The sequence below is a fragment of the Balaenoptera ricei genome, chromosome 2 (assembly GCF_028023285.1).
Source record: "Balaenoptera ricei isolate mBalRic1 chromosome 2, mBalRic1.hap2, whole genome shotgun sequence".
NCBI classification, from domain to species: domain Eukaryota; kingdom Metazoa; phylum Chordata; class Mammalia; order Artiodactyla; family Balaenopteridae; genus Balaenoptera; species Balaenoptera ricei.
The window spans coordinates 73,318,745-73,326,587 of NC_082640.1; positions in this window are offsets into that span (position 1 = coordinate 73,318,745).

The following is a 7,843-nucleotide window of genomic DNA, read 5'->3' on the forward strand; positions in this document are numbered from 1 at the left end:
AGCTTAACACTATATTTAAGGTATGCCTGCACTTAAAATAAATAGCTTTTTTTTTTTTTAAGTGTATGTTTTCATTTCCTATGAGTCAGAAAATATCCAAATTACAAAGAATCTCATATCAGTCCTACTTATGAGAGCAAAAAAATCTAGAAAGATTCAAAAATAGGAGAATAACAAATTACGGCACGTTAACCAGTTGGAGTATCATACAATGATATCATGAAGACTAGGTTAGGAACATAGGAAGGTGCTTATGCAAATTTTTTTGAATAAAATTAAGGTTTTAAATACAAAGTCCTATATATACCCACAGGCAAAAGACATGGAAAATAATTTTTTAAAGTGGTGGTGAGATTATAAGTGACCTTTTTCCTTATAGATTTTCTCTTATTTTTATAATCTTTTGTGACAAACTGGAAATGTATACAATTATATGTTGCCTTGTACCTTATGTGTACATTTGGCTTATTTACCTTGCAGTCCTATATCCAAATATGGCAAATAGATTTTCATTTGAACTTGCAAATTGCTGCATGAAATTTGCATATTCCTTTAAATACATAAATATGTATCTATTGCTGTTACACAAACTGGAATTAATTCTTCGGGTTAGAGTCTTTTTAATCCAAATTTCATTATGCTATGTTTATCAGTAATACTTTATCTATCTTGGGTAGGAATCCAAACTAGAAAAGTGAAAGGGAGCTGCCACCCCTCAGCAGTTCCTATCAATACAGCAGTGAAACCCCATTCTCTCAGCACACCACCTCGCTTTCCATCTTTCATGGAAGTCTGGAAGAAGGATTATCTGGAGACCCCCAGGGCTCCTAACCCATTAAGAAGGCTGAAGTCTGGCAACCCCAGCAGGTCAAGTGACTCTTCTCTAAGGTCCACAGGAAAGAGCACTAGGGAGTCTTCCTGTGGAAGAAATGAGTGTTCGTGGTGATTCTCATCCATCTGCTTTCCTAGGAAGCAAAGACTCCCTGCAGACCTCCCTTGTGGAGTAGGAAGCTGATTTTGTAGTCTCGAAGAGGCCGTGTAATTATTTATTTATACTCTACTCCTTGCTCTGAAGATTGGGAGATGCTCTAGGATAAAAGCAAAGGTCTAGTAGGGCCAAAACATTTTTTAAAAAGTTAAATGGCATAAGACAAGAAATGGGAGGCGGGTACGAGGGAAGAATTTGTAAATTAAGTTCAGCAAAAGAAACCTACAATAAAAAAACAAAAAACTTGGTGGCCAGAGTAAAAAGTACAACCAAAGCATTTATAAACTAACAGAGCTCTTGTTTCTAAGGTTTGAGAGGTAAGGGTGAGTCATGCATGCCTATGGCTGGAGTTCTCAAGAAAATTGCACAGCATGCCTGAGACTTTCCCATTGGTTTTAGGTGGTTAAAAATCTTCCAGGAAGGGGGGCACAATGCCTGTTTTCAATGCACTCCTGTATCATTTACTCTCATTTTGCCAGGCAATCATACCCTATTATTATTATTTCTTAATGTGTGTGCATTGCCTCCTCTAGATTATAGACTCCTTGAGGGCAAGAATTCTATTTTATACTTTTTCTATATTGTCCTCCAACCTCTAGCCCCTAAAATAATATAATTTCTTCTTAAATGGAAATGGAAATTCTTAGTCCTGTAGGCCAAATTACTTATAATCTTAATCTCCACATATTCTCCAGTTACTAGAAGACAACAGGGAAGCCCTTTCTCTGTTTGAGTGAGCAGAATAAGAGATTAGAGTAATGAAAAACTATAGCTGAAGGAGAAACAGAAAACATAAGCTGGAAACGAGAGACATTCCAGATAGGAGTTTTCAAGTAGAGGGTTAGGGGTGGAAGAGATGAACAGTTCTGCAAGGATTTGAGACCAGAAACACTTCGTGGAGTCACATTTTCTTTACACTGATTACATTCCTATTCCTAGGCAGATTATCTGCCTTGTTCCTTTTTAATTTCTTGGGAAGGTGCTAAGGCAGACAGTCCTGGAGTATCCTAGAAGAGTACTAGGTGAGAACAGAGCAGGAAGACACATCATGGGAATGGTGGTGATCAAGCTCAAGTAAGCCAGCAGTGAATCACTTCCCCGCTGGGTCTTGAGATGCAGATATGCCAGCCATCCCTATGAAGCCATCACTCACCTTAAAAACAAAAATGAAAAACCCTACTGCCTGGGCTTCCCTGGTGGCACAGTGGTTGAGAATCTGCCTGCCAATGCAGGGGACACGGGTTCGAGCCCTGGTCTGGGAAGATCCCACATGCTGCGGAGCAGCTGGGCCCATGAGCCACAACTACTGAGCCTGCGCGTCTGGAGCCTGTGCTCCGCAACAAGAGAGGCCGCGATAGTGAGAAGCCCGCGCACCACGATGAAGAGTGGCCCCCGCTCGCCGCAACTAGAGAAAGCCCTCGCACAGAAACGAAGACCCAACACAGCCATAAATAAATAAATAAATAAATAAATAAACAAACAAACAAACAAACAAACACAAAAAACCCTACTGCCTGGGTGCTGGGTCACATTTCTAACAGGCTGATCACTGGGCTTTTAGCAACAATATTTAACCCTTTTGGGATAGTGACAGGGCTCACTTTGCATAGCAGTGTCCTTGATCACAGCATGACTCAAGGAGTTACTTGGCAAACTGTTACATTGTGAAACAGGTTTTCACAGAGGAAGTGGGCTTGGGATGGGGTGGGGGGTTAGTTTGGATGCAGGATGTGGTCAGCACACCAAAACCTAGCTCATCGGAAGGCCAGAGGACTACATTATTCCACAGCATGTACCTGGGAATTTAATTTTCGATTTATGAGTCTAAGCAACAAGAGTTCCACTGGAAAGGCAGCATTTCAAATTCCGAGTATCTCCTGAGTTGACAACAGATCAGGACTCACCATCATCAAGTGTACTCACCTCTCACCCCCATCCCCACGCAGCATCCACCCAGCGGAGCTGACTCCTTCACGCCTCAGGTCCAGCCATGTCCAGTTGGCCCCTCGGGAGACAGAACAGAGTTCTGTGTGTTCCTGGGCCACACACATGAAGGGCTTTTACCTTTCCCGTCATTAGCTTTCCTCTGGAGACAGGGGATTCCGCGCGGCTCCTCAAGAATGAATGAATGAGGGCTGACCTGCCTTCACTTACATCTGCTGCAAGGCTACCAGCAGGATCCCGTGTTCTGTTAGCTTCCACTCAGCAACGCATCCAAGTGCAAGAAACGGAGCAACGGAAACTTATTTTCAAGGGCCAGTGTTTTGCTTAAATATGAAATGTGAATCTATTACTTTGAAACATTCTTCACCCCTGTGCACAGGTGATTAACCACGTGGCAATTGTTACTTGAGCATTTGTGTCTGGGCCAATCAACAAACGTATTGAGAATGCATTTTATGTGTGGGATGCCACTGCAAAGCCATGAATGGTCTCCGGGGGGATCGGTGCTGGGGATTTTCATTTCAAAAGGAAAAAGGTTACCTTCAGTTTCCCTAAGGACCCAACGCAGGGAGAAAAAAAGGCTCAGGGCTAAGGAGCAGAAGAGGGGCTGGAGGCAGAGGCAGGGCGGAGGTGGGGAGACTACACACATCATCACCTCGTTTAGTTCTCGGCCTTAGAGGAAGTGCACAGGCAAACCATCTGCTTGAAGGATGGAGAAATTGCTGCACAAATGGTAAAATTAAGCTGGGGTCACACAGTGAGTGGCGGAGGGCCTGAACCTGGCCCCTCTGGTTTCCAAGCCCCACACTGCACTGCCTGCCCTGAAGGGGACCTGGGGTTGAACTCAAGCAGATGGTGACCTTGAGCAAGCCACCCAACTCTCCAGCCTCGATGATGATAAGCCTCCTTCCGGCTCCGAATCAGCACTTCAGTTAAGGCTCCAGCCTTGGCAGGCCCTGATAAGGCCCTGACTCGCCTCTTTGTTCTCCAAGGCCTTGGTAACAGGCGGAAAGAAAGCTCACAGGCAGCAGCGACCAGTCTTATCCTCAGGTCGATGCCTATTTGTCAAGAATTTGGCAAAAGTTGCATTCACATTAGTGAGCCTTCAACATAGCTTCATTCATTGTTTGACACACAAAATTTATGAATTCTTTTGGAGAAATGTAGCTCTGAAAACCCTCAATGTCAAACAGTGTATAAAATGGAAGGAACGCTTCTTGTACTGCCTGCCATTTCTAACAATTTCTTGCCAAACCCCTGTCTCCAATTTTGGAAATGATGGCTCCCCGAGTACCCCAGTGTTTTGATTGGAGAATTCAGATTTCTTTTCTATATGTACATGTGACAACAGATACTTTTAAAAATCACATTTACAAATAGCGTTGACAAGGTGAAAAAATGGTTAACCTCGACTCAAATATTTGTTCAAGTGAAAAAGACACTTTTTTCCTGAAGAAGAAAAATAAAAATCAGGCCCAAAGTATTATACTCTCGAGGATACATAGCAGCATACACAAAAATTAGATTTTGTTCTTGCCAGTGATAGCTCTAGGAGCAGTAAGAACTGTTCTCTTCAATGCCAGCGTCAGAAAGTTCAGAACGTATCCACAAAGTGCTTTTCTTTTTTCCTTAATAAGAGATCATAAAACTCTCATCACAAAATTAAATATTTTTGGAAGATGCTTATATTCTTAACCTGTACCCTTTCTCTGTGGAGTTCTACAATGTTTTACACTGAACAAGGCAACATCTCCAGCTGTTCATTCTGAAATCTGGGCCTGCTAAGTCTTGGCAACGAATTTAGGGTATGAATCTTGCTTTGTCTGTACTACACGGTTTTCTAAATGGTGACCGTATCAGCATCCAGCCTCGGTGTCTGCACACTGAAGGGCCTTTACTGCTCTCCCCTGTGTTTGGAGATGATCACACTGGGTCTGACCCAAGCTGTGCGCCCCATGGGGACAGGGCGTTCTCCCTTTTCTATGTATCAGAACGATCAGGTAATAACAATTCTCCGAATTGGCATGATGCTGTAGTAATCCATTGATTTCATCTGGTCCCTGGAACCCAGGGAGGAAGTCAGGCCTTAAACCACCCACTGGGGTCATGGCAGCTGCAAGCTGACTCAACCTCCAGCCTCCCAGGCTCCTCCTCTTCCAGCTGTGCCTGTTGCCTCACCTGGTTCTACTCATGCCCAGGAGCTGCTTTCCTTCTGCTGTAAAACGTCTGAAACAAGTGGAAGAAGAATCCAAACAGGGCTTTGGAGTCACACAGGCCCGACTTTGACGCCAGCCCACACTACTCAGGAGCTCTGGACCTGTGAGCAGGTTCCCTCAGCCTCCCTGAGCCTGTTTCTGTGTTAAGTGAAATGGGACTGAGGTGAAGCTAAAATAACACCAGTAAGGCGCTTATGACAGGTTCTGGCACAGGGTATCTGAGAATAGTTCTGATAACAATCATTGCCACACGGGGCAGAGTCAGTGTTGTCCCAGCTTCCCCAAGTCTTCCGTGTTGGTCTCCATGGCACACGCGGCACGTTGAGGGCAGCAGCAGGAAGGGCCATCAAGAGTGCCCGAGGTGCTGTGCTGTGTACTTATCACCTGGGTCACACATTCCAGTCCCACGATGATAACCTGTGAGCTAAGGGCCCATTTCATAGAAGAACAATCTCAGATTTCAGGACTTGACAGGCTAGGCAGCTAGGAAAAGTGAAGCCAGATCTGGCTCCCAAAGTGAAAAGATGCTGGGTGTAGGAGAGCTTTTGACTAGAGTGAGGCAGGGGGCATCTCTGTCTAGCTGAGGATGGGCAGGGAAGTGCCCAGGGCTGGTGAAGATGCAGGAAGGCCGAGATGCAGAGAGTTTATTTGCCTTGAGAAAAAGGACAGCTTTTTAGAGGTGGGAAATGTAACCTGGCTGCCAAGCTTCTCTTTGGGTCTGTGGAGAGAAAATATTGGGTTGGCCAAAGGTTCATTCGTTTTTTTCCCGTAAGGTGGCTCTAGTAGCACTTAGTTGTCTTTAACTTCATTCAAAACAATTTTGTTAGATTGTATGTGACAGCTGTCATATCAACGTGCATTTAAAAAAAGACTTATCAAAATTGGCGACTTCTTGTGTAGCCATCTTAATATTGAAGATGGAAGAAAAAAAGCAACATTTTCAGCATATTATGCTTTATTATTTCAAGAAAGGTAAAAATGCAACCGAAATGCAAAAAAAGATTTGTGCAGTGTATGGAAAAGGTGCTGGGACTGATCGAATGTGTCAAAAGTGGTTTGCGAAGTTTCGTGCTGGAGATTTCTCGCTGGGCGATGCTCCACGGTTGGGTAGACCAGGTGAAGTCGACAGCAATCAAATCGAGACATTAATTGAGAACAATCAACGTTATACCACGCAGGAGATAGCCGACATACTCAAAATATCCAAATCAAGCACTGAAAATCATTTGCAACAGCTTGGTTATGTTAATCGCTTTGATGTTTGGGTTCCACGTAAGTTAAGGACAAAAAACCTCCTTGACCTTATTTCCACATCCGATTCTCTACTGAAACAGAATGAAAACGTCCTGTTTTTAAAACAAATTGTGATGGGCAATGAAAAGTGGATACTGTACAACAATGTGGAATGGAACAGATAGTGAGGCAAGCGAGATGAACCACCACCAACCACACCAAAGGCCGGTCTTCATCCAAAGAAGGTGATGTTGTGTAGATGGTGGGACTGGAAGGGAGTCCTCTATTACGAGCTCCTTCCGGAAAACCAAATGATTAATTCCAACAAGTACTGCTCCCAATTAGACCAACTGAAAGCAGCACTCGACGAAAAGCGTCCAGAATTAGTCAACAGAAAAAGCATAATCTTCCATCAGGATAATGCAAGACAACATGTTTCTTTGATGACCAGGCAAAAAACTGTTACAGCTTGGCTGGGAAGTTCTGATTCTTCCGCTGTATTCACCACACATTGCACCTTCAGATTTCCATTTATTTCAGTCTTCACAAAATTCTCTTAATGGAAAAAATTTCAATTCCCTGGAAGACTGTAAAAGGAACCTGGAACAGTTCTTTGCTCAAAAAGATAAAAAGTTTTGGGAAGATGGAATTATGAAGTTGCCTGAAAAATGGCAGAAGGCAGTGGAACAAAAGGGTGCATACATTGTTCAGTAAAGTTCTTGGTGAAAATGAAAAATGCCTTTTAATTTTAGTTAAAAACCGAAGGCGTTTTCTGGCCAACCTAATACCTGATCGAAGGGTGTGGAAGAACAGCTACAGAGATACTGAATCCTTTTCAATGAAAATATCCGTGCATCCAAATGAATTTATTTCCATTCTACTGTGTTCGCTTTCATGGGAACGTCTTTTTTTCCTCTGTAGCACAAGTTTAGCCAACTAATACTGTAATCTGTTTTTGTAATGTTGTACAACTAACATTGTACAATATTGTACTAATATTGTAATGTTTTTGTTTGTCTAACATCTTCAAGACTGACCTGTGATGTTTTCAGTTGCCAAGTCCAATAAAAAGATGTATTGGAATTTAGAACTCAACATGAGTTAGAAAGCAGAAAATCACCAAGACCCTTTACTTCTACTTTGAAGTAGAATCACACTGCTAGGGGACAACACATTTGGTGCATTAACCTACAATTTGTTGATGTGTATGACTGCCACTACTAGAGACTTAGCTAAGAATTGAGGAAAAATCCCCAAACCAGTAGAATCATGGCAAAAGGTCTACATGAATGTACATGCAGATATAACCCATAACCTGGAGAAAGGCCTGGACTTCGAAAGTGTCCTTTGCTGCTTGGCTGTAACTTTAACAGACCAAAGGGATGTTGGCTTGAGTGCTTCTGGGAGGATGACACATGAAACCCAGTTTCCTCCTGGACATTGGGATATTAATTTGCTTTAA